Source organism: Macaca thibetana, chromosome 9 (assembly GCF_024542745.1).
Source record: "Macaca thibetana thibetana isolate TM-01 chromosome 9, ASM2454274v1, whole genome shotgun sequence".
In the NCBI taxonomy this organism is placed as follows: domain Eukaryota; kingdom Metazoa; phylum Chordata; class Mammalia; order Primates; family Cercopithecidae; genus Macaca; species Macaca thibetana.
The window spans coordinates 20,997,572-21,025,434 of record NC_065586.1 but is presented as its reverse complement, the minus strand read 5'-3'; the positions used below and the strand labels follow the sequence as shown (position 1 = coordinate 21,025,434).

Genomic DNA, 27,863 nt, shown 5'->3' with positions numbered 1-27,863 from the left:
CCCTCTCTTCCCTGGAAAAGGTCAACTGATCTCAAAGCACCAACCCTCTAATCACAGAGTTGGTTTTTCTGGTGCACTGAGCCACCTTGATCACATCCCCTTAGATATGGTCCAAGGAGCTCATGAATAACAAAGACATTCCAATTACTTGGGAAATTTCAAGTATTTAGAGTATGCCTCCCAGGAACCAGGGACAAAGGCCATTCAAATTCTTTATTATACAACAGGCATGCTTCATGCTGTCGCCATCAAAGCTACCTTTGTTGTGTTGCCTCTTTACATCCTGAGCCTTCCTATTCCATCAGGACATGAATGAGGGCCTAAAATCCACCATCTCCAGTCAGTCAATAGAAGTTGGGGAAGATTAGAAATAGTTTGCTGCCTGTGAACAGGAAGGGGTGGGGGCACTAATCATGGGTGGACTCTTAATATAACTCTCGGCCGGGCGCGGTGGCTCAAGCCTGTAATCCCAGCACTTTGGGAGGCCGAGACGGGCGGATCACGAGGTCAGGAGATCGAGACCATCCTGGCTAACACAATGAAACCCCGTCTCTACTAAAAATACAAAAAAATTAGCCGGGCGAGGTGGTGGGCGCCTGTAGTCCCAGCTACTCGGGAGGCTGAGGCAGGAGAATGGCGTAAACCCGGGAGGCGGAGCTTGCAGTGAGCCGAGATAGCGCCACTGCACTCCAGCCTGGGCGACAGAGCGAGACTCCGTCTCAAAAAAAAAAAAAAAAAAAAAAAAAAAAAAAAAAAAAAAAAATATATAACTCTCTAGATTTTGTTTTTATTGATACATGAGTCTGTCCTATTGGCAAATTACATTCTTGAGGTCAGGAATGGTCCTAATTGCCGTTGTCTACACAGCACACATGCTGTGTGCTCAGAAACTGTCACCCTGTTGGAACAGATTGCCTATCTAGGTTTGCTGGGGGCATGGTGAGTTCTTTTGGCTGTCTGAGTGATACAGCTTAGCCTTATTCTAGGCATCCTCAGCCAAGAAAGCTGACTCAATGAGAAGGAATAGAGGACGAGTGTGGTGGCTCACGACTGTAATCCCAGCACTGTGGGAGGCTGAAGTAGGAGAATCACTTGAGGTCAGGAGTTCAAGACCAGCCTGGGCAACATAGCAAGACCCTGTCTCTAACAAAAAAAAAAAAAGAGAGAAGCAATAAACATATCTTTCCATGAGGATCTGTGTGGCGATCCCAGCTGTTGCTCGCCATGCTTGGACTGATAATGCACACGAACAGTAGCGAACACTTCCTCTGTTTAGGTGAAATATTGAAATTTATAGCTGGATTACTGGTCATTGACATGCAATGGAACAAAGGATGACAAGAATAATGTTGTCTACAAAGGTAGTTTATAAAAATCACTTTGTTACGACTGTTTTTCAAAGTCTTAGGAGTGAACCACGTGTTTGACACATCAGGCCATATATATATTTACTTGCATATCATGTTTTTTGTATCTCCTGGAAATAAGTTTGATGGCTTCGTTTCCTGAAACTAAATTTAATCAGGGATTAATGGTCAATTCCTGATGAATGAAAGGTCTTAACAGGCTCTCATGGAAGAATCTTCTTTTCTCATGTGATTTTCCTTCAATGTTCTGCCTTTTCTCCCACATTTCCAGAACTTTAAAAATAACTCTGTAGGATCAGTGCTTCTCCCCCAACCCAACCCTCCCCCACCGCACCATCTCTCCATTTCTCTTTCTCTCTGTTTGAAGTCTTTTCTGTTGCCAGTGACGTAGTTCTCTGATTCTTTTAACATTAAGGGGAATTCTATTTTAAAATGTCTAAATGCTTAAGGCACGTAATAATTAAGGGTTATTCCTATCAGGAATAGAAACACCGTATTAGAACAGTTCTTCCTCAGAGGCTACTAAAGAAGGAAAATTCTGTTTAGAGGGTTTGCCTCTGTGGTCTTTTTTTAAAACGGTAGTTATGTAATGTCAGGTTTAATTGGCTGGGAGTCAGGAAGCCAGTTTATTTGTGTGCCTCTCGTGTCATATATACCTGCAGGGCTGAGTGGCCCGTAAAAAGCACTTAAGATTTGCACACGGGGGCTGCTGCCCAGGAGGTGGCCTGCAGAATGGCAGTTTGGCAGACGTTGAAAGAAAAGCATACTGGTTTTTTTTTTTTTTTTCTTTATACAGTGATGAGTATATAATAGGGACTGAATAAACATGTGTTGATTGGCTGTAAAAGAATCTTTACTCTGAATGGGAGACAGCAGTCGCTGATCTGATAGCAAGCTTCCCAAGTCTGGCTTCTTTCTCTGGGTCTGTAGCGGTGGGTCAGGAACAATTGTTACCCAGGATTTAAAAATTAATTCCCTAGCAGGAGAAAACAGGTGGTAACATAAAAGAAGACCCTGAATAGAGGAAGGATCAAGTAATTCTCAGAAGAGACCCGCAGGGGAGTGTTTACAACCTCACCTGTCTTTACCAACGCATAGATAGACATGTCAAGGGACAGGTAAGGTCCAGGAGTTTTGCCAACGTGGGATGAGGACAGGCTGATGATTCAATTGTGACAGTGGAGAGGCTTGGTACGCTAAAAGAGAAACATGTCTAGGAGGTGAACCCATGAATAGGAAGAAAGAATCTTGACGGTGGAGAGATGATGGAGAACATTTGAGTGAGAAGGAAAAGAAGGGAAACAGGTGGCCCTGCTGCTGGGCAGACCATGTGCCTCTTGTCCAGAATGGAAATGTCACAGAGGTTTTTTCAATGAACTATCTGCTGAAGGTTTAAGAGAGAATACCAGTTGGTTTCTTGCTTTGCTTTTTGTGGACAATGTCACTGCTTTCAAGCTGCTTTGTGCTTAATTTGGAAAACAAGTAAGAATTGGTTGATGGAGTAGCAGTTGTGAGGACTTTAGAACAAGTGGTCTCTGCTATGTTGAAATTCACAAGAGCAAAAGGAGTCACACCACACCCAGACTTTGAAGAAAGCCTTCAAACGGCGTAGGGGAAGAAGGAAAGGCTGTGCTTGTTTAAGAAATCTTAGGTTCTCAGAAGCTCTGAGATAAACGAAGTGTGCCATATCCCTGTGACTGGTCTAGTCCTTAGCTCACAGTTAACTTTTAATAAATATTTACTGAATAAACAAAGAAGGAATAAGAAAAAAAGGTGGCTCAAGTGAGATAGAAGACTGAAAAATAAAATCCTGATTGAAAAAGTGTTAATTATTTCAGAGAGAGAAAGGGGGAACACATCTTTAAAAAAAGTGTGGAGCAAAAGCATCATAGGACATCCCTTGGGAGCTTTCTAAGCTCAGATTAGCCTAATACACAGTTTAAAAGATGGATGACTGAGTGTTCAAAGATGGCAGACACAGTAAGACCGGAATCCAAAAAACCAAAACCGTGGCTTGTGACAATTCTAAAGACAAAGTGGGTTTCAAAAGCACTTATATTCTAAGAAAACAGTGGAACCCTGGCTTAGGGAGGATAATTGTGATAATAAACGATGACAGGAAAAAATCCTATTTAGCTTTTATGCAGTTCATTTTTAGCTTTTATCCTTTCAACTGAGAAGAACAGATTTACAACTAGAAAAGATCCAAAAACATCATTAAGAAATTAAAGTAAAAGTTAGGAGAGCCAGCAGTCAGACAACATCAAGTCGTTTTGCATTGGGTTAAAGAGATTGGAATCTCTCCATCCAGAGGGTGGCATCTCAGGGACCTGAGAAAACCCTGTAGATGTGGTCCTGGAACTGAAATGCTGGAATCATGTCCCTTAGCAGTGAGAGCGGATGTGGTGGGGGAGTGAAGGGACCATTCTCTTCTGGGGCTGAGGCTGAGTTACTTTACCTCGCCGTCCCCCTGTTTCCTCACCTATAAAATGGTGATGTTGTCTCAGTTATCCCATCTGCAAAATGGGCATTCTGTGTCTCACTTGCTGATAATAATAGTATTTGCTACCTCTTCTGGTTACTGCAAGGAATAAATAAGATAATCTATGTAAATAGTTGATACACAGTAGACACCGTATAAAAGTTGGCTGTTATTACTATTGCCTATTCTCTTTGAGAAATTGTCAGCAAAAGAAAGCTTTGGGGATGGGAAAACATCCCAAGTTTTAGAAAGAGGAAGAGACAGATTGTAGAAATTACAGCCTAATTAATGTGACATTAATTCCTGGCAAAATCCTCATATGGATGAGTGCAGGATGGTTGTAAAAACTTCGAAATAAAAAGGCCTCTTAGGTTCTGTCATAGTTTGCTAGGCTTGCTGTGACAAAGTGCCATTAACGGGGTGGCTTAAATAACAGAAATTTGTTGTTTTACAGTTCTGGAGACTAAAAGTCCGAAATCAAGGTGTCGGCAGGGTTGGTTTCTCCTGGGGACTGTGAGGGAAGAATCTGTTTCAGGCCTCTATCCTTGGCTTTTGTTGAATAGGTGGCCAGCCATCTTCTCCCTGTGTCTTCACATCAACTTCCCTTCATGTGTGTCTGTTTCCTAATCTCGTTTTCTAAGGACACCAGCCATCTTGTATTAGGGGCCACACCTATGACCTCATTCTAACTTGATTACCTCAGCAAAGACCCTATCTCCAAATAAGGTGACATTTCGAGGTCTGTGGGGTTAGGACTCTAACACACTTTTTGGACTCCAGTACATACACAATTCAACTCCAACAGGTTCACTAAGAAAAGTCAAGCAGAGCAAAATTAACTGTTTTTGATGCTAGAGAAGAAAGGAAATATATACACAGTGAACTTAAAATATTTTTTTTAAAACAAATTCAGTGCTGTTAATTATTTTTTATTTTTTGAGATGGAATCTTGCTCTGTCCACCCAGGCTGGAGTGCCGTAGCACCATCTCGGCTCACTGCAGCCTCTGCCTCCCAGGCTCAAGTGATCCTTCCACCTCAGCCTCCTGGGTAGCTGGGTCTTTCAGGCATGTGCCACCACACCCAGCTAACTTTCTGTATTTTTGGTAGAGACGGTTTCACCATGTTGCCCAGACTGGTCTTGAACTCCTGATCTCAAGTGATCCACCCACCTCAGCCTCCCAAAGTGCTGGGATTACAGGCGTGAGCTGCTGCACCTGGTCTCAATGCTGTTAATTTTTTGTATATCAATGATACCTTAATAAAGCTTATAAAAGATCAGTGTTAAAAAAAAGTAAAAGACTAACAGAGACTTTTTCTGAATTACAAGTTGACCACAGTATCTGTTTCTTCCTTTGACATGTGTGTCTTCGTGATTTCACTAATATTTTCAAGGAGTAATAACCTTTTCCTCTTTCACCCAGGACCTTTACTTTGTGACATTACGTGCTTTGTAAGCTTGTAAAACAATTAGAAAATTGTTCTCTGATAGATTGTTCTTGCTTGTAGGAGAATGGTATTGAAATATTCATAAGGAAATGAATTTCAGTTTCAAATGGCAAGAAGAAATACGGTTTAAAATTTTACAGAAAATGACATAGTTCTTGCTTTATGTTAAAAAGAAGGGGGAAAAACGCACGATTGTGACCTTGGCTCTAGTTCAATGTAGAGATTCTGGTGTGGAGATTTATAATCTTAATATTCCTACAATTTAGGATTTATATTTCAATTTCAAAATTTAATTATTAATTTTCTCATGAAACTTTCTCAAATAGCTTCACTTTCTTAAAACTCCTTTTATTATTTTATTAAGTAATGAAGGATTGTATCCGTATTTCAAGAGTGAGTGAAATAGACTTTTGTAATTGCCATTTTTTTATATATAAGTAATGGGCTCCTAAAAAAAAAGCACGAAGGCAGCATAGTTATGTCCTGTGATAAGAACTGCGTTGGTCTTGCTTTGTTTCCAGTAGACATGCTCCCTGGTTAGCCTTTTCTCCCAGGTGAACTTTATTACCTGATAGAAATCTGATCCATCAATTGAATTAATGTGTGTTTTGAAAACAGCATTCTTCTTCCATGCTTTCTCCTGACTTTGAAAACAAATCCCAAACACACTACTCTCTTTTCCTCCTCATAATCAGATCTTAGCTTTCAATGCCTCCTAAATACTGTTAATTTTTTGATAACTCTTTGTCCATTTGTACAAAAGCACATTTGTACTTTTTTGCCCCGTGTTTACAACCACACCAAAAAGATGCCAAATGGAAAACTCTCCTGGTCTTTAAAGAAAGGGCAAAGCTACTTCTCGCAAATTACATGACTAGAATTCCTCCTGTCCCCCAATAAATGAATGCCAGCAGTTTTCTTCTTTCCTTAGAGGTTCTACTGATTCTTTCTATTTTATCACTTGAGTGGCCAGAAATTCAGCACTTGTGGTGTGATGGATGTTTTTAACTTTTCTATGAACCATTGTTTTGAAATATGGGGTCTGGGCCCTGCTGGAGACTGTAGGGCTGTTCCCCATATTGCTTTTGAGGGGTGGCAGTGATCAGTAGGCGGGGGTCAACTCCACCTCTTGCGGCCTCTGTTCTTGTCATGCAGTGGGGGTTAATCTCTGCAGAGGAATTGATTGTGAGGAGGCAAAGAGAAAATGGATAATTATAAAGAACTGGGCACAGCTCAATAAATGGAAACACGAGTGACCACGTGATAGTGCTTTTCCAACGCACCTCCCTTGCCCAGTCAGTTTTCTTTGTGGACCCAGGCAATGTTTTCCCTATTTCACTCTTCTGGCCTTTTCAAGTGTGTCAATTGTTTGAGCTATAGCAATGCAGTGATTACCAGTGATTACCTGGGTTTTGAATGTGCGTTTGAAAGTTGAAGTGTTACCTTATTATAGGCACAGCACTCAAGATTTCTAGAGTACTTGTATGTAAAAGGGAAATGAATCAGACACAGAAAAAGAAACATTGCACGTTATCACTTGTCTGTGGGATCCACAAATCCAAACAATTGGACTCATGGAGCTAGAGAGTAGCAGGATGGTTACCAGAGGCTGAGAAGGTGAGTGGGAGAGTGGCGAGGAGGTGGGGATGTTAATGGGTACCAAAACAATAGTTAGAATCAATAAGACCTGGTATTTGATAGCACCACAAGGTGATTATAGTCAATAATAACTTAATCATACATTTAAAAATAACTAATAGAATATAATTGGGTTGTTTGTAACTCAAAGGATAGATGCTTGAGGGGATGGATACCCCATTTTCCATGATGTGATTATTAAAAAAAAAATTTTTTTTTTGAGACGGAGTTTCACTCTGTCGCCCAGGCTGGAGTGCAGTGGTGAGATCTCAGCTCACTGCAACCTCTGCCTCCTGGGTTCAAGCAATTCTCCTGCCTCAGCCTCTGGAGTAACTGGGATTACAGGTGTGCACCACCACACCTGGCTAATTTTTGTATTTGTAGTAGAGATGGGGTTTCACCATGTTGGCCAGGCTGATCTCGAACCCCTGACCTTGTGATCCACCCACCTTGGCCTCCCAAAGTGTTGAGATTACAGGCGTGAGCCACCACGCCCAGCCTGTGATGTGATTATTATGCATTGCATGCCTGTATCCAAACATCTCATGTACCCCACAAATATATACACCTACTATGTACCCACAAAGGTTAAAAATAAAAAATTCAAAAAGTACTCCTGTATGTATTTCAAATTAGATTGCATTGTCAAATTATTTTAGATTTTGTGTAAGATTTGGATTTGGAATAAGAGTTAATAAAGAAAGGCGATAAAGAGACTCCAGTCTGTGAAGATTTATTTTATAATGTTGATAACTGAGGAAAGTGTGTATCCAGCATCTCTTTAACATTTTGAATAATGTGGAGAGTTTGTGCTGCTGGTTTTGAGTGCTGTGCTACTTTTCCCATATTCTGTTTCATATTGTGAATTTCTAAACACAGGTGCTACTGAGGCCCACGAGCACAAAGACATGAAAATTTAATGTTATAGCTTGTTTCTATTGTGGCTCACTTTTTTTTTTTTTTGGCAGAGTCTCACTCTGTCACTCAGGCTGGAGTGCAGTGGCGCAATCTCTGCTCATTGCAACCACCACCTCCCAGGTTCAAGCGATTCTCCTTCCTCAGCCTCCCGAGTAGCTGGGACTACAGGCACATGCCACCATGCTTGGCTAATTTTTGTATTTTTAGTAGAGATGGAGTTTCACCATGTTGACCAGGCTGGTCTTGAACTCTTGACCTCAGGTGATCTGCCTGCTTCGGCCTTCCAAAGTGCTGGGATTACAGGTGTGAGCCACTGCGCCCAGCCTGTGACTCACTTTTAAATCTGACTTTAGTGTTTGCTTTAAAGAAAATTTATTCTCTGTATGGTATTAATAAAATGAGAAGTTCCTCTCTGAACTGGAGAATCATTCTCTATGATTAAGCCAATTTTTAGGAAACAGTTTCCCAAAAACACTGAATCAGGTGGAATAGATTTCTGAAAAATATACATATCATGTCTGTATTCATTATGAACTTCTCTATTTTGCCCCTTCTATTTTGTTCATGTGGTCTTATTTCATTTTGCATCATTTAACAAATATAACGAGGTGCTACGTCTTACTTTTAAGATGTAAAGGCTTACATTTATTTCTGTATATGCTTTTATTTTAAGAACTTAATTTACGGCCGGGCACAATGGCTCACGCCTGTAATCCCAGCACTTTGGGAGGCTGAGGAGGGAGGATCATGAGGTCAGGAGTTTGAGACCAGCCTGACCAACATGGTGAAACCCCGTCTGTACTACAAAAATTAGTTGGTTGTGGTGGTGTGCATCTGTAATCCCAGCTACTCAGGAGGCTAAGGTGGGAGAATCACTTGAACCCTGGAGGTGGAGGTTGCAGTGAGCTGAGATTGCATCATTGCACTTCAGCCTGGGAGATACAGTGAGGCTCCGTCTCAAAAAACAAAAACGAAAACAAAAAAACCCTATATATATATATATACACACACACACACATATATATATAAAACAAAAAATTAGCCAGGTGTAGTGGCAGGTGCCTGTAATCCCAGCTATTCAGGAGGTTGAGGACGCTGAGGCAGGAGAATCTCTTGAACCTGGGAGGCATAGGTTGCAGTGAGCTGAGATCTCACCATTGCACTCCAGCCTGGATGACAGAGCAAAACTCCGTCTTAAAAAATTTTTTAAAATTTGAAATACAAGAGTCTTTGCAGCCTTGCTGTATAGCGTGGGCATTAAGAGCCAGACTCATTTCTTTTTGAGCTCTAGACCCACATGGGGAACCACTTCATCTCTTCAACCTCAATTTCGTTATATGTGAAATGGGAGATAATATTGAATAATAGCATCTACTGCCAAGAGTTGTTGAGAGGTTTACAAGAGATAATGCATAGAAAGTGCCTCACCCCCAAATATTACGTATTTTCACGGCCATTGCACAGTTGTGAGCTAGAAGGCTCATGGTGTGGGGTGGACAATTTTGGCCTAGGAGACTGGAGTTTCTCAGTCAGATAAAATCCACCAAGTCTGAAGATGGAGGTTGAGACCAAGGAGACCAAGACTTTGGTTCTAAGTACATAAGGTGGTGCTGGTTTTCTGTGGGGTTATTCTATTATTCATGTTGCTACAAACAAGGAAACTGATGTACAGTTGTTTTTTTCAAGGGCACTCTTCACTTTAGAAGAATAAAGAAGGAAAATAATGCGGTCATTGGATTTCTGGACTACAGCTTGACTCATTAGTCTTTCTTTTCTCTCTAAATAGAAAGTTAAATTACTGTTCTGAGGTTCTGAAATTCAGAGTGGAGTTTGTGCTTGAACCAAGTATAATATTACTTGATGTGCAATTGGGCAGAATAGTTAGAAGTTTGGATGAAATTTTATCCTCTTCCTGTTTCTTTTTGGCTTTTGTTACTCTGGATTTTTTTTTCTTTTTCTTTTTTCTTGGACAGGTTCTTGCTGTGTTTCCTAGGCTGGAGTGCAGTGGCATAATCATAGCTCACTGTAACCTTGAACTCCTGGGCTCAGGTGATCCTTTCATCTCAGTGTCCCATGGATTTATGTTGACTTTTGTCAGTGTTGGATACTATTGTCCTGGTAGCCTGTGATGTGATGAATAGCCCGGGGGCATTGTGTAACATTGGGAAATGGAGGTGAGGAGATGCTCATTGGATGCCTTTGGAATTCTTGGTACTAATGGATTTAAAATATTTTACTGGAGTCACTGTCCTTGGGGCCCAATCTATGAGATTCGTTAATGATCACTGGAAGTCAAGGAGTGGCCAGATGGATGAGCCTGAAAGAGAATCCATGATGGATTGAGCTGTGTTGGGTGGAAGTAAGATCAGACTTGACTCTGTCTACATTCCTCGCAGGCCCTGGAAGGCTTGCCTTCTGTGTCCCATTTCTGGATAGTGTCCCACTCACTCCTTCATTTATTATTCAGTAATGATGGAATTCATTTGTTTATTTACTTAATATTGAAAGAGCCTCTCCTATGAACCAGGCGCTGTCCTAAGTACTTGGAATGCAGCAGTGAACAAAATAGAGGAAAATTCCTGTCCTCGTGGAGCTTCTTAGTGGAAAGAAGCAGACAAAACCCAAAACAAAACAATCAGTAAAATATTAGAAACGGATGCATTCTGTAGAGAAAAATCGAGCAGGGGAAGAGGTAAGTTTCACTAGGTTGGGCAGGGAGTAGGAGGAGAGTTTGCAATTTTGCATAAGTTGGTCAGGGAAGTCTAGTTCTCACACTGGAGTAAAACCTGGTACAGGCAAGGGAATAGCAAGGGCACGGAGTGAACCTGGGGCATGTGGGAAAAGCAATCCAGGCAGGAAGCCTGTGTGGAAGGGAGGAAGGGGCCAGGGGACAATGGGGACCCTACAAGGCCTGTAAACCATTACAGGGACTGCAGAATCCAGGCAGCTCTGACTAAGGGGGCAGCTGCTGGGGTGTTGAGCAGAGGAGTGACGTGATGTGTGACTTAGGGTTTTAGGTTTTTTTTCACTTTGCCTGGCTGTAAAAATAAAGCACTAATGGGCTAAAAAAGGACTTTTGTGTGTGTGTGCTCGCGCTAAAGGGACAGTCACATATTTACTGTAATGATATCCCCTTGGGTGTAAACAAGAGTGCATTTTGTCATTAAAGTGAACCAAGAGTTATCATGAGGCTATGGTCCTTGAGCGAGTTGGACCCCCTGGAAGTTTCTACACATGAGTGTCAGAAGAAAGTGATGACGCAGGAAGTTTCTGTCATCATCAGTGACAAAGTCATGACCGTTGACTAAAGCAGGGTGAATTACATGGTGTGCGTTGCTATATGTGCGAAAACATATCTTTTGTTTCCTGAATATAATTTCAGCCTAGGTTGCTTTAGAGGGAACTTGGAAAAATCCTGCAGAAGAATTGAGTCTTGTTTATTTCTCCAAAAATGACTTCAGTTCCTTTCTTTGCTCTCCCTCATTTCATCCTTCCCGTCTCTGCCCTTCAGTGATGATCAGAGGTCAGGGAATTGCCCTAACAGTGTGTATATTTCTGAGTGGTGGTCATTAATTTTCCTTGGCTTGGCTGAGGAAACATTCCTGTCACCTCTTTTGAACATCGAGCACCACCTTGGTGTGAATGAGTTTCGACAACGGGACCTTGTTTTGCAGCCAGGGTTGAAGAAGTTGGCGAAATTCCACTTCCTATTAATTTTCTTGTACAATTTGGACACCTAGGAAAACATCTGAAGAAAGTTTTCATTTTGTGAGCTCATAATAAATGCCATAACGTGGTGTGCCAGGCTGTTGGCTTCGGGTGTGACTTTTGTACAGAAGGTGTGCAAAGAATGATTACTATAAAGATTAATTAGGAACATGTAATGATTCTGTCTTTTAAACTTTTGAAACATGGAAATGGATTTACACAGATAATAATTCTGAAGTTTTCACATCTCATTTTTATATTTGCCAAACAACCCCACCAGTTTCTTTTCTTGGCAGTGCAAATGTTTGGAGATATATTGTATGTTCTTCAGCACATGTGACTTCATGTTTTTCTTCACATACTGTAGTTGTGCAAGTCCGTGGTTGGAGCCTCACTGGGTAGACTCCCAGCCATCATTTCAGCTTTAATTGGTTGTAAAATATTAGCAGGAAGGCAAAGTTATTTTACACCGAAGTGACTTTTTTGGGAAGTAGCAAATTAAATTTTATGGTAGCAGCTGTTCTGAGCAGAATTTGTTGGGAAGTTGATGAGAAGCGAAAGCTTCCAACAGTTCGATATAAATCCTTAGTTTAAAAAAGATGCAAGCCGCACATAAACGAGGCTATGGAAGTAGAGACAAATATTTTTGGTCCATATTTTATTTATTTGTTTTGTAAATAATTTAAAAGTGAGGCCTTCGTTATTTCATAGTTCAGTCTTGGTCTTTCAAAAATAATCGTTGCTCTGATTTTGCAATGGGAGCCTTTATTTAGTTTAGAAGTCAATAATAATATGCTAAAAAAGGAACATAACTTAGTAGAGAACCTCCCTAAGGGGAGAGCTCTGAGTGGAAAAAACGCAAACTGTTTTTCCTCTGTTTTTACCCGACAGCAATCAACGCAGAAGAGTTCTGTGACCAGATGTGTGAGGGATTTTCCCACACATACACAGAAGGGATCAGTTCTGCGGTGGACACCAGCTGGGTGTCCTCCAGTTCACTTCTGACCTTATCTACCTGGAGATAGCACCAGATTCCACAGGTTGAGGGTTCAGTCCCACAAGACCGCCCCCATCACCCACTTCCGATGCCAGTCGCAAGCTCCAGTTCACTTTATTTGAGCTTGTGACTAACAGGCTATTAATCAGGGTTCCCATGACTCTCTCCTTGGGTTCTGTTAATTTGCTAGGGTGTCTCACAGAACTCAGGGAGACCCTTACTTATATTTACTGGTTTATTAGAAAGACTTACAGGTCAGATGCGATGGGGCTTATGCCTCTAATCCCAGCACTTTGGGAAGCCAAGACAGGTGGACCACTTGAGGTCTGGAGTTTGAGACAAGCCTGGCCAACATGGTGAAACCCCGTATTTACTAAAAATATAAAAACTATCTGGGTGTGGTGGCATGTGCCTGTAGTCCCAGCTACTCAGGAGGCTGAGGTGAGAGAATCGCTTGAACCCAGGAGGCGGAGGTTGCAGTGAGCTGAGATCGCACCACTGTACTCCAGCCTGGGTGACAGAGAGAGACTCTGTCTCAAAAGGAAACAGAAAAAGAAAGACTATTACCAAGGATACCGATGAGGAGGTGCAGAGGGTGAGGAAAGGGTGCAGAGCTTCCATGCCCTCCCCTGCTGCACCCCCTCCAGGAACAGCTGTCCAGAAGTTCTCACTACCATGTTCTCTTGGGCTTTTTTGGGATACTTCACTGGATAGGTGTGATTGAAGCGTGGACACCCATGTGGAGAAATGTGATTAGCCACAGAGGGGATGATCTAATGCTAACAGACGAGTGGGGAAAGCCAGCCAGACCCATCCTTTCAGGTTCTTCTTGGCCTCTCTGTGCAGGCTTCCTTCCTCCTGGGGATGGGGCAGGACCCCTTCTGAAACGGGGATCTTGTGACCCACAATCAGATAATGGACGTCAGAGAATTTCTTTATGGAAAGGTAGGGGAAGGTGAGAGCATATTCTTAGTTTCTATGGCCTGTCCTGGGGAGAGAAAGGAGCAGGCAAAAGGAGGGCAGGGGCTGGGCACGGTGGCTCACGTCTGTAATCCCAGCACTTTGGGAGGCCAAGGTGGGTGGATCACTTGAGGGCAGGAGATCGAGACCATCCTGGCCAACATGGTGAAACCCCATCTCTACTACAAATACAAAAATTAGCTGGGCGTGGTGGTGCGCACCTGTAGTCCCAGCTACTCAGGAGGCTGAGGCAGGCCAATCGCTTGAACCCGGGAGGTGGAAGTTGCAGTGAGCCAAGATCACTCCACTGCACTCCAGCCTGGTGACAGAGCGGGACTGTGTCTAAAAAACAAAAACAAAACCACCACCACCACAACAAAAAAGGAGGGCAGGATAAAGCTCTGAGAGATTCTGTTTTCTGAGGCCTAAAGAGCCCCAACATTCTAACACAGGACTATCTTTCACCTTCATCACTCTGATGCTGTTCCAAAGCTGCTTTGGGAACCACGGACCAAAGTCCACATAATTTAACAGAAGAAATACTTACTGTTTCAGTCACAAGGGTCCTGGGAGTGATGAGCCATGAACTGTGGATGGAAACTAATGTACATGTTTCATAATATCACAGGGGTATACTGGATAAATCATTTGAGAAGAAGCTGGGACATTTGCATGTGTTATTCCCTTTCTGGAACTTTCTCCCACCACACACCTTTGTCTTGTTGATGCCTTTTTGTCCTTTAGGCCTCAACTCTCAACGGGGATGCCTTTTCTGGTCTGGCTAGTTCTCTCTACTGTAAACTCTTCTAACCTTGTGTAGTTCTTCTTAGCACTCATTTTATATTTATTTGAGTAATTCTTTATCCTGTGAACTCCAAGAGATAAAGAAGAGTTCCGTTATTTTTTCTGGACATTATTGTATCATCACTGCCTAAAAACAATGCCTGGCATGGTGATAAATATCTGTGATTGATAAATATTTGTTTCATGAAGGAACCTGTGAGTGAATTGAATTTGGTTGGCGACAGGAAGGCCAGTACAAAGATTCCTGCCTGCAGCCTCAAGTCCAAATGCTGAAGGGGCCGGGTAGCTAAGGTAAACGGGTGAAGCAGACTGTGAGGAGCTTGAGTTGCTCTGGGCAACCAGATAGAATGTTCTGGACAGGTGCCTGCTTGGTGGATGTTCTCTTGTTCCTTCCGTGGAGGCGGATTCTTCTTACTCAGGGATGTAGGCTTGAACTGTGGTAAATATCAAGGACTCCCCGGGAAGACAGGACTTATGGAGTAGAGAAGACTGAGGAAACTTACACTACTCTTCATTGAAGTCTTTCTAGAATCCACAGCAATGGTGACTGAAAGAGGAAATCACGAGGTAAAGTTAGCCTGCAGTGGGTTGAGGACTGAGTGGGAAGTGAGAAGGGAAAGCCAGTGAAGGGAGGCTCCTCCCTTGAGAATTTTGTCCAAAGAAAAGAAAAAAAAAAAAGGCAAGAAAAGAGACTGGAGGAGAAACAGGGTCAGAGAAGAATTCCAGAAAGATACAAGGGAGGGGAGGGAATTTCTCTGCCAATGAGGACCCCTTCTTCTGAGAAACTGGGCGAAGGTCCCTAGTTTCTCAGGTGAAAACGGCAAACGGACAATGAGACCTTGTCGGGAGGCAGGAGGAGGTCCCAGGCTCAGTGAGGGGAGTGCGTGTGGGGTTGGGGTTTTGCTTTGGGGAAGCTGTGCGTGGATGTAGTCCTAAATGCATCTCCATTTCTACTTTTTATCACAGATTTTATTAACAGGTGCTGAAGAAATATTACTAGAAAGATGGAGGCAAAGCTTCCCTTGCTTTTTGCTTCTGACTTGAAGAGTCACTAGAAGTCTCAGGCACTTCGGAAATCTTGAGTGGGAAGAGGCATTATGGCAGGGAGGACCTTGTGGACCCATGGAAATCAAGAAAGCATTGATTTTCTGTGCAGAATCCTGCATTGCCTAAAACCCTGAGGCCTGTCTCCCAGAGCTTCGGTAGCTGTTCAGTCAGGCAACTGTGTCTGAATTAATTCTGAAAATAATAGACCAGCCATAAAGCAGCATAAAATATTATGAAACTATTCCAGAAGTTCAGTAATATCTTTGGGACCTGCTCATAGCCCAAGTTTGTGAATACTTTTGTAGTTAAAAAAATATTTTTACTTTACTAGGGCATTGCAATTCTTTTCCATCAGTGAATTTCACTCTACAGTCTTTTCAGAGCATCTCATAATCAGTCAACAAAATCTATTTCAAATGTGTTTGTTACTAAGCAACGGTTGCTAAGAGCTTCTGTAATTAAGATGAAAGTTCCAAGGTAACAATGCCCAAACACAGCACCATTTTCACCATTTTCTGATAATGCAGGAGGAGTAGGATGGCTACAAGTGAAAGAAGAATCTACTCTATGGAAAGCATGGCACCTGAAATTTCTGAAGATATTGGCTGTCTGTCTTCTAGCTTATATGAAAGAGAGTGTTTGTGTTTTACTAATCAGCCAGTCATTTTTTTCTTGTGTGGCTGAAATGTACATTCCAGACATGAACAGGTAGAGTATATATTGGAGGCAGGTTTATACTGCATGGCTGTGCTAAGACAGGGTCATGTGGTGATGTAAATGATGCTGCCTGACACGTGGAGCTATAAGAGGGGTGAACGGAGTACCCTCTGCATGAAATAAACTTCGTTTGCAGTTATCACTGACCTAGATTAAGCAGCAACGCAGGCCTGTTCTGTACTTTGTGTAACAATGCAGTTTCTTTTTCTTTTGGAGATTTGTAAAGGAAGACTCAGATGAATTTTTCCCTATTCATGGTGCCTGGCTCATAGCGGGCGCTTAACAAATGCTCCTCTTTGCCTTCCCACTCCATTTTGTTCCAGGGGCGAGGAGGGGGTTAGGGTTTCCATGGCGACCTGTTGTTGAATGACCTCCTTTCAGACCTGTTGTTAGATGCCCAATGGGCCTGAGCTGCGGTCCAGAGAGCCGAGCCTCACCTAATGGAGGGCTTTGCTGGTAAAAGAAGATTCAGTCAGTCCAATTCAGCAAGCAATTACTGAGTCACTCTCCAGCTGCCGGAACCCTTGGCATTTCCCTACAGGGATTATCTGCAGGTTAGCCTTGTTGCAGGCAGAATGGACGTCAGCCACCAAAGAGTACTGACCGGTGGATCTGGTTCTGGTTTGGTTCCATACGTTTGGGATATTTGGCAGGGCATACCTCCTTGGACTTTAATTTCCTCATCCTTACAGAGTGCACAATAACAGCCACTGGGCTCATAGTGTAGGGTTGGCATAAGAACGAGAGGAGACAGATTATGTAAAGTGCTATGTAAAGGTGTATACATATCCACTTATTCAACAGATATTTACCAAGGGGTTCCTAAGTGTCAGGCACTATTCTAGTTTCATAATATAGTTCATGTCAGAACAAATCAATAGATCTATTTAATTCTTTTAAATGGCATTTTAATATCCTATAATGTAGGTTTTTCATCATTTATTTAACCATTCCCCAATTTATGGACATTTAAACAAATAGTGCTGCATTGAACATGTTTATACATATAACTTTGGCATATGTGAGAATATTTCTCTAGGGGAGTACTGAAAGAGATTTTGCGAAGCCAGAAGTCTTATATATTTCATGTTTTGTTGGCTATCAAACACACCAAAGGGCAATAGCAACCTACCGTCCCAGACAACATGTAAGAGAATCCCCATCTTTCCCTATCTTGCGAATCTAATTTTCCAATTTTACCAGTTTGCTGGATGAAAAGTAATATCTAATGGTTGTGTTATTTTTGGTTTCTTGTTCTATCCACAAACATCTTTTATTTTATTTTATTTTTTGCCATTTTTACTTCTTCTGTGGATAGCCTTTTTATCTACCCCTTTTGTGTGCTTGGAGATACTTTTTTTTTTTAAATTTGAAGGGGCTTTTTATATACTTGAACATGTTTAATACTTTTTCATTTCATTTTATGTACTTTTTCATTGAGAGGAAAGAGCCCATGTTAACCACTATTTTACAGAGGAGATGAGAGACATATGAAGTGAATAGCTAGTTACAGTCACTTGGCCATATATGATGGGGCCTAGGTTGGAACCTGGCTCTTCCTATTCCAATCTGCCTTTTTTCTTTTCTTTTTTCTTTTGAGACAGAGTCTCACTCTGTCTCCCAGGCTGGAGTGCAGTGGCATGATCTCAGCTCATTGCAACCTCCAACTCCCCGGGTTCAAGTGATTCTCCTGTCTCAGCCTCCCAAGTAGCTGTGATTACAGGCACATGCCACCACACCTGGCTTATTTTTGTATTTTTAGTCCAGATGAGGTTTTGTCAGGTTGGCATGGCTGGTCTCGAACTCCTGACTTCGGGTGATCCACCTGCCTCAGCCTCCCAAAGTGCTGGGATTACAGGCGTGAGCCACAGTGCCCGACCCCAGTCTAGTTTTATTTGAGCAAGAGAGGGTTATTTGGGAGGCTCAACTGGCCAGGGAGGGTGGGTTACCTTGCAGGGCAATTTGGATGATTGAATGCAGTACCAGGGAAGCCACTGGGTTAAGGAAGCGGAATGGTGCCCAGCACAGGTTTCTTCTAGTACCAGCAGCCATCCAGCTCCATCTGCAGGTGTTACCTAATCCTGGGAAAAAGTGAAGGTAACTGAGGGCCTGAGGGCCTGAGGGCCATGACTGTGTCTTTGTTCCTGAGGAGGTGGCTACAAAGACAAAGGAGGAGGAGAGTGATAGCCCCTTGGCGGTGCCACCTTTCTGCCCTCCAAGGGCACAAACAGCGCTGTAGTTGCCTCACATTACAGAGAGCAGAGAACATGGTTATTCTCCATAATCACAAAAGACTTGAAACAAAAATCCTCTCCTTGTTGGAGTTTTCAGTGGTATCTTATTTGAATAATCATCACTTCTTTTTTCTGATTGAATAATTATCATTCTCCTTTCCTGTGTAAAAGAGTAAATTTGATATAAAGTTTTTCTGGAATGGTCTTATTTTAAGAATTTTTTTTTTTCTTATCCTGATCTGGCTTGTGATGTTTTTTGATGGGGCTAAGTCCTAGAATAGAAAGTCTAGATGTGTTTATTTGTCTGTAAAGGCTGCAAGCAATCTTCAGAGCTCTCTGGGTCAAGTCACTTATTGAACACGTACGGAATCTAAGATCTGGGGAAGTGGGGTGGTTTGCCAAGGCACTCAGTTATTCCAGATCGAAGACTAGAATTTGGGGTCCTCTTCAACTGTTTTAGGACTTCTGATTGGGCCATTTTATATCTTTCTGACATTTGTCTATGTTCTCCTTCCTCTTACCTTAGGATTTCTTACCTGGAAAATGAGACTGTTTGTACTTATTGCATTGAATTGTTGTGCTAAGTAGTTGATAAAGCTCTTTTCATGTTTGAATTTTTTTTTTTGAAATGGAGTTTTGCTCTTTTCACCCAGCTGGAGTGCAATGGTGCTATCTCAGCTCACCGCAACCTCCACCTCCTGGGTTCAAGCGATTCTCCTGTCTCAGCCTCCCAAGTAGCTAGGATTACAGGCACCCACCACCACGCCCAGCTAATTTTTGTGTTTTTAGGAGAGACAGGGTTTCGCCATGTTGGCCAGGCTGATCTCGAATCCCTGACTTCAAGTGATCTGCCCGCCTCAGCCTCCTAAAGAGCTGGGATTACAGGTGTGAGCCACTGTGCCTGGCCTCACGTTTGAATTTTAACCTCCCTTTGAACATGTTTATGAAAACCCCTCTTTTTCCACATTCACATGATGCATATAACATGTGCTTCGTTGACCCTTGTTGAATTAATAAAAGAATAATTGTTATGTATTTCTATACTTTAATCACACACACACACACACACACACACACACACACACACACACGTCTCAAATTCACCACTGTATAACCACCCCAAGGTTATACAGTCCAGCCATCCCCAACCTTTTTGGCACCAGGGACAGGTTTTGTGGTTTCCACAGATGTTGGGGCTCTGGGGCAGGAGGATGGTTTGAGGATGAGAGCAGGAGGATGGTCTCACCTCAGATCATCAGGCGTTGGTTAGATTCTCATAAGGAGCACAACTGGGATCCCTTGCATGTGCAGTTCATAGCAGGGGCTATGCTTCTGTGAGACTCTAATGCCACTGCTGATCTGGCAGAAGGCAGTAGCAGTAATGCTCGCCATACTGTCTGCCACCCTGGGGGTTGGAGGCCCCTGATATAGTCTATCTCCTGTTTTCAGGCATGGAGTATTTGAAATATTAAAAGTAAATCATTTCCCCATGATTTTAAATACAGAAGAGGATCCCACAATTTCCCTTAGATGCTCATTTTGATTTTTCAGAACTGACGCTGTTGGAAAACTTGTCTGCTTTAGTCTGTTTCACAGGTGCCTGTTGACTCCTGTGCTCGCTCATTTTGCCCGATTATTCTCTTATACACCCCGAATGGGTAGTTGGGCCATGGACTGAGTGGTAAGGCGATCTGGAACTTCTGGAGTGGTGTCCTATGGTGCTGTCAGATTAAGCCAAGCTGGAGTCTGCATGGCTGCAGTACATAGGTGACTCAGGCTGTGCTAGTAGACAGGCCTGGTGCAACCCAGGGTGAAGTCATAAATATTTCTAGGCTATTTGGTTGGTCTGTATTGTCATGGTCTCTGAGAAAGGCTGGCATGTTTTAAGTCAGATGTCTGTGTATTAGGAATACCATCAAGAGTGAATGCTTAGGAATGGTGGGTTATATTACCAAGGAGAGTGCTAAGAGAATTATTGTTCCTACAAGTCTCACCACTGAATGAGGTCTTTTGTCCTTTTACAGAGAGTGATTCAAAACCCTTTAATCCTGGCCAGGCTGGAGTTGATGTTTGGATACCGGGGGCAGGGCCCGTCTTCTACCTAGAAGTATATGGTATTATGTCAAGAGGAAGATTTTCTAGAACAGGAGTTCTGCTGAAGGTGTGGGAGGTGGAGAGGCAGATTAATCCTGGATCTCAGGCACCCTACGGGTAGAACCTTGGGACATGTATTTGCTGTGAACATCTCACATGCTTTGTATCAGAGCTTCATCCAAAGAGATATCATCAATTTTGGGTTCAAGGTAGAGGAAAGATTAACATACTTCAGATAACATACTCTGAGATTTTCTGACTTTTACTCATTTTATTCAATCTTGTTCTAGTCTCTTAGATTTACTTTTTCAGCTTTTAACCATCTTTTTTTGTGTTTCTCTGTCATGGGTGATTTTTGATGTTCAAGGGTGGCGTTAAGAAAACAACAACAACACTTTTACTTTAAATATTAGTTTTTCATTCTTTCAACTTTTATTTTGATGTAATACTAGACAAACAGAAAAGTTGCAAGAATATCATGAAAAATTCTTGTATACTTTTTTCCAGATTCTCCAAATGGTCACATTTTGATACATTTGTTTTATCCTTTTTCTTTATATGCTATTTTTTTTCTCCTGAGACCATTGAGGTAAGTGCAGATAAGATGTCTCGTTGCCTCTAAATAATGCACTGTGTATTTCCTAAAAACGAAGGCATTCCCTTACATAAATACCATATAACTTTCAAAACTGGGAAATTAACATTGATACTGTCGTATTATCCAATCTACAGACCTCGTTCAGATTTTACTAAATGAAACAATAATGCCATCTTTTAGCAAAATAAAATCCAAGATCATGCAGTTTATTGTGTTGTCATGTCCCTTTGGTGTCTTTAGTCTGGGACGTTTCTTTCTTTTCTTTCATATAGTGAGATTTTTGAAGAGCATAGACCAGGTTTTTTGTTGTTGTTGTTGAATGCCTCTTGTTTTACATTTATTTGATGTCTCCTCATGATTAGATTCAGGGTTTGCATTATTGATAGGACTAAAATTGATACTAATTAAAAAAAAATTTAAATTCTGGGATACATGTGCAGAACGTGCAGGTTTGTTACATAGGTATACATGTGCCATGGTGGTTTGCTGCGCCTATCAACCCACCATCTAGGTTTTAAGCCCCGCATGCATTAGATATTTGTACTAATGCTCTCCCTCCCCTTGCCCCCCACCCCCCGACAGGCCCCCATGTGTGATGTTCCCCTCTCTGTGTTCATGTGTTCTCATTGTAATTTATATTAGTTTTAAATGGATATTAGTTTTTAATTAGTATTGATTTATTCAAGTTGAAAACTATATTTCATTGTATGATTTTATTTTACCATAAATGTCTTGTTATTCTATATATAAATCTAGCAAGTAGAGTATGAAATAAGAACAAATCATTTATGGGTGTTTGCTTTAAATGATGCTTGATAAACTCAGGCTGGACAGACTAAATTCCCATTAATCCATTCAGTTTGTAACTTAATTACATCTTCTTAACATTTAAGATTGTATTTGTAAATAAATATATCTAATCTTTCTTTTAATCACTTTAAATGCCTCATAAAGCAAACCTGAAGACCTTAGCAAACACTTTCCTAAGTACTTGAATAATTCTTGCAAATTAAAAATTAAACTTATAAATACAGTAGATTCCTCATCCTTCCAGAAATTCTAATATTATTTGAAAACACTCATATTTTCACTGCTTACTCAATCACATCTAAAATCACTTCAAATCTGGCACATTTTCAAAGATGTCAGATTCTCAAACATTCCATATACCTTATTTATTATTATTATTTTATATTTTTTTGAGACAGAGTGTTGCTCTGTCGACCATGCTGAAGTGTAGTGGAGCGATCTTGGCTCACTGCAGCCTCCACCTCCTGGGTTCAAGTGATTCTCGTGCCTCAGCCTCCAGAGTAGCTGGGATTACAGGCCTGACTAATTTTTGTATTTTTTTTTTTTTAGTAGAGACAGGGTTTCAATATGTTGGCCAGGCTGGTCTTGAACTCCTGGCCTCAAGCAATCTGCTTGCCTCAGCCTCCCAAAGTGCTGGGATTACAGGCATGAGCCACTGGTACCCGGCCACATTCCATACACTTTAATCCCTAATTTACGAAGATTATTCTGAGCTTCACACAAAGTTATTAATACTATGGCTTCAGCATTTCTTTTTTCTTTTTTTTTTTTTTTTGAGACGGAGTCTCGCTCTGTCACCCAGGCTGGAGTGCAGTGGCCAGATCTCAGCTCACTGCAAGCTCCGCCTCCCGGGTTCACGCCATTCTCCTGCCTCAGCCTCCCGAGTAGCTGGGACTACAGGTGCCTGCCACCTCGCCCGGCTAAGTTTTTGTATTTTTAGTAGAGACGGGGTTTCACTGTGTTAGCCAGGATGGTCTCGATCTCCTGACCTCGTGATCCGCCCGTCTCGGCCTCCCAAAGTGCTGGGATTACAGGCTTGAGCCACCGCGCCCAGCCGGCTTCAGCATTTCTATATTTAATTCCATACCTTCCCAAGGTTGCCAAGACAAATGTGCACTGTGGAAAGCAGGTCTATTATGGGAGTTGGATTGAGGTTACCACGCTAATAGGTGCAACATGTGCTAATATGTTCCTCTTACACAATTGTTTATCTGGCAAAGATTTGGGGTTGAGGAACCATATGTCCCCGTTCTTTTTGAACTACAGATAAATTCATTTCATCATTTCTATGACAACATGAGACTAAGCCTCATATAATTGCTATGACAACAGATAGCGGTCCACATCCTTCAGATGTGATGGATTTTCAACTTTGGTCTCCTGGGTTGATATCCTTTCCTCTGATTTGGGTGGACGCAGGGCATCCTCATCCAAATTGCAAAGGATTTCCCCTCCTGCTTGATTACATTCTGCATTTCTTTAGCTCTTGGCAGCATTGTCGTCATTTTATTCTGTCTGATTGGATTTTACATTTTCTTTCAAAACCTTTGGCCACAACTCCAAAGCTTCATGCTAATGAAAATGCCCTTCTCTAATTTCTTCACGTTACTTTGAATTATAGGTTTTAGAGCTTGACTTAGATTCCCAGAAAGTTCCACTAGTGCTATGTAACATGATTATAAAAAATTCCTACACCAGCCACGACTCTTAACATCTGAGAGCTCTGTGTACATATTGTAACTAGAGATGACTGAGTGTGCTCTTTTAAATTTTGTTGTTGAATTGCTTTCAAACAGATTTGAGAACTAAATTACAAATGAACAAATACAACCAAAGTAGGAATAGATCACGTATAAGAACATCATGAAGTCATGGATAGTGGCCATTATTTATTACGATGTGCTATTTACTTTTGGTAATTTAATTTAATTTTGCTTACTTAGAGTGTCTGGAATAATAGTAATCACTCTCCATTTTCTTGGCAGATATTCTGTCCATTAATTTTTTTTAATAGTTTAGTTTGGTGTCGTTACTAAAAGTACATGTTTTGGAATCAGCTGCACTTGGGTTGAAATTGCAGTTTTGCAGTTTTTTAGCTGTGTGACTCTGGGCAAGTTACCAAACCTCTCGGAGCCTCCTGTGGGTAACCTTGCAAGGTTGTCATGAGGATTAGGCTGATTTTGGAACACATAACATAGCACCTGGAGTATAGTTTTTTATAATGTTTATTATTCACACTTCCCGTTTTTGTTGTGTTTCTGTCCTCATCCATTGATTCTGGTCTGCCTCACCTCTCCCAATGACATTTTATTGAGCCCTGACCCCTCTTTTGGTTTCTCTAATAGCTGTACATTGCCTATATTCATTATATATTTCTTCTACCTTATAATCACGGTAGAGGCATAGCAGACAGTCCATTTATTATAAAGATTTCTTCTGTCTGTCTCCTGGGAGAGCCCCTCAGTTGTACCTTCTTGGCTTCTTTGTGTTGAGCTTGGTGGGAATCCATAAGCCATCATTCCTCTCCACCTTAGAGGCCATTCCTTGGATGCATCTGTTTCTCCTTGATCTTGGACATTTCCAGCGGAACATGCACACATTTTGCAGTGTTTACGGTGAGTTGGGACAGTGCTGTCCGCTGTCCCAATAATATAAGACTGTTTTGGTTTCTACTGTTTTTGGAAGCCAGATTCATGCTCCCTCTTACCTTGTTCTTTAGGGTTATAGACATCATTACCCTCTAGGAGGAGGACTTGGCAAGGAGGAGCTGACCACTGACCACTGGAAATCGCGACACCCACCATCCGCAGCATGCTGGGCTCCTCTCCACTTCCAGTTCCTTCCTTTCTTTCTTCCTTTCCCTTCCCTTCCCTTCCCTTCTCTTTCCTTTCTTTTTTTCAGGGTCTTGCTCTGTCACCCAGGCTGGAGTGCAGTGGTGTGATCATAGCTCACTGCAGCTTCAACCTCCCAGTCTCCCGGGCTCAAGTGATCCTTCTACCTCTGCCTCCCTAGAAGCTGAGATCACAAGCACACACCATAATGCTCAGCTGGTTTAGTTTTTTTTTTTTTTTTTTTGTAGAGATGGCAGAGATGTCTCGCTATGTTGCCCAGGCTGGTCTCAAACTCCTGGCCTGAAGCAATCCTTCTGCTTCAGCCTCCCAAAGTGCTGGGATTACAGGCATACCTGGCTCACTTCCAGTTTCACTTAGCTTAGGTTGTGCCACCTATCAGGAGTGGCCAAGGAGGTAGTAACCTCAGTGACCATGACCTTGAGTGGATTTTAAAGACAGAAAACCTAATGGGGCAGCAGTAGCCATGGTGTTCTTAGACACCAAGCAGGAGCAAACTGGAATAATTCTACAGATTTCTACTTGCCCAGGGCAAAGCCAGATTGGTCCTGACTGATATTTTCTCAGTTTTTCAGAGTTATAAATAAATGCCAAGGCTATATGAACAGTTAACAAGGAAGACTAACCATGCAAGAATAGCTATGGCTAACTGAGTGCAGCAGTTGTTTGGATGGATATTTGTTATATACGGACTCTTATAATGACAATTACTATTAAGTACCAGATGCCAGATACTTTGAAAAAATTTATTTCTTTGGATTTTAACAACCCTTTGAGATAAATGTTATAATTATCTCCACTTTCACAAGTAAAAGGTTAAATTAATTGCCCAGAGTCACATGGCCAGTAAGTGAAAGAGTCAGGACTAAGACCTATATCTACTTAAGATCAAAGATCATGCTTTAATCACTTCCTGTAGACAAATGGCATAAGGAATTTTCTAACAACTAACTTAGTGGGATTTTTCCTTGCCAAATTAAGAAAATGTTATGCCAGTCAGGGAAGTCACCAGAAAGCACTGATTTAAAGAAGAACCTATTCACTCCAAAAATATTGTCTCTAGATGTCCATTAATTCTACCAATCCATGACTCATTGGGGGCAATAAGCAACTCCTCCGTCCAGAGACGAGTAAGAAGTTGTATCAGTCGTTTTGCTCTAGATATGAATTAATTTACCCAGATTGCTTTCCTAACAGCAGACTGCAATGTACTGCGTGAATAAAAGATTTGCTGTTCGGGAAGGAGAAAGTGGAGGTGGTTTTGGAACATGGAGACCATTTACAGTAGGGTAGGCTTTGGCGACCTTTGTCCAGCTGTAGGGTAGAAAGTAAAGAGGAAGGTGAGAGGGAACTTGGAAGGCTGAAATAGGACAGGGATACAGAAGGAGCAGTGGGGAAGATCCAAAGACAAGTTCACCTCTCTCTTGCTTTTGCTGACTCTGAGGATTCTTGGTGGTGGGTGATGAGGGTGAAGGTTTGAAATAAGAAGTAATAAGGGCTGGGCATGGTGGCCCATGCCTGTTATCTCAGCACTTTGGGAGGCTGAGGTGGGAGGATTGCTTGAATCCAGAAGTTTGAGGCTGCAGTGAGCTGTGATGTTGCCACTGCACTCCAGGCCGGGCAAGAGAGTGAAACCCTGTGTTTAAACTACAACAAAAAAGTAGTAAGGAGAGCAGTCCTTGGATTTCAACAGTCACTAGGTCGTATTTGGGGCTTTCTTAAAAATGGAGATTTTGGAAATGTATTACTAGAGAATTTGGATCCAGCAAGTGTGGAGTGGACCAAGGAACTTGGATTGTACCAGTCTCACTGGGTGATCTTAATGCAGATGCCTTGAGGACCAAACTTTTGGAAAGTTTGAGTTAGAGTGTCTTCCACTGGGCTGGTAGGCAAGTCTACACCCAACCCCGAATGTGATCCTGTGGCTTCTGTGAGGTTGGGGACTCCCTGGTTGAACAGCTCAAGGTGTTTAAATTGAAGAAGGGCTTCCTGCCTTTGAGAAATGTGTTTAATCAATCCAGGCAAAGCTTTTCAAGGCCCAGAAAGTTCTGCCTCAGGGATAGGCTGCCTTTTTCTTCCTTGCCTCTTAGCTAATTTCTGGCTCCATCTCTCATCCTGGCCGGGTTTGAGGAGGAAGAGCTGGGTTTCCAGCTGCAGGGAGCCAAGAAAAGTAGGGTGACCGCTGAAAACAGGACCTTCAGTGCTGAGGCTGGGACAGTCCCGGACACACGGGGATGGTGAGTCCCCTCCTTGGGCAGAAGCCCATGTGGTGTAGACCGCTCACCAATTCTACTCCGCTACAGAAAGACTGTGCCATGATGTCTCAGGTCAGGGGAATCACTCACTGAGTATATTTGGTGCACCCATAGGAGCTGTTTCTTTTTTCTTTAGCAGAAAAGCTCTTTTCAGTTTAGTTTCTTTGACTTGTTTCCTGTGGTTGCAGGAGGCTGATTGTTGGTAGCCTCACCTGGCCTGAGAAGTAATTCCTCAGTGCTTCCTTTTTGTCAAATATTATCATGTCAAGAATCACTGCCAGATTTTTTTTTTTTTTTAATCTCCACTGAGGCTGTAACTAGGATGTGAGTTCACTGAGACTAGAGAAATTAGATCTTCAAACAGCCCTTTGGAGGATACGAATGGGGAAGTACCACACAAAAGAGTTAAGGGAGGACGGGCTGTCCTGTCGGCATTGGCCCTGTGGCCTCACCCCACCCGGTGGCTTTACTATTAGCCTAGAGAGATTGTAGTATATTCTTATTGAATTCAGCTTGGAAGAGGAAAATGTGTTTTCTTGAATGAGGAATGTCCCCAAGGTGGAGTTCAGGCTGTTTTCCTCTCAGCTTGAGCTCTGGGATGAAATAGGGCCTGTTACAGACAAAGCTCTGTTTGAACTAAAATGACTCACAAGAGGTGTCCAGAGGAAATGAAAGAGTGTACTGGAACCTGGACAAATGTTGCCCTTGATGGAGGGTGGAGTGGGTGAATAATCAAGCTGAATAATCCCATTTCTAGTTTTTTAAAAAGGTATAAAATATTAACTGTGTGTGATGTGTGTACACAGACCACAAACAGATTTTGAGAGGAATTCATAAGAGAAATTCTGAAAACTCTTTTAAGCACGGCAGCATTGTAGAGTAGCATACCTTCCAGGTGAAAAGAGAGCAATGTTCCTACGGATGAATGAATCCTGATG

The 27,863-nt window shown here is 42.1% G+C and overlaps 2 protein-coding genes and 1 pseudogene across 6 annotated transcripts in view; 2 read left to right on the top strand and 1 right to left on the bottom strand.

The window, feature by feature from the left end:
* LOC126962727 (60S ribosomal protein L12-like) overlaps nt 1–27,863 on the bottom strand; it is a 990,727-nt gene that overhangs the window by 3,381 nt on the left and 959,483 nt on the right. The window lies entirely within an intron of this gene.
* NEBL (nebulette) overlaps nt 1–27,863 on the top strand; it is a 378,265-nt gene that overhangs the window by 13,071 nt on the left and 337,331 nt on the right. The window lies entirely within an intron of this gene.
* Nucleotides 771–27,863, top strand: part of LOC126962731 (uncharacterized) — a 45,459-nt pseudogene continuing 18,366 nt past the window's right edge. Inside the window, exon 1 of the transcript XR_007728791.1 lies at nt 771–16,076. The product of XR_007728791.1 is annotated as an uncharacterized LOC126962731 (transcript). The remainder of the gene's footprint in view (nt 16,077–27,863) is intronic.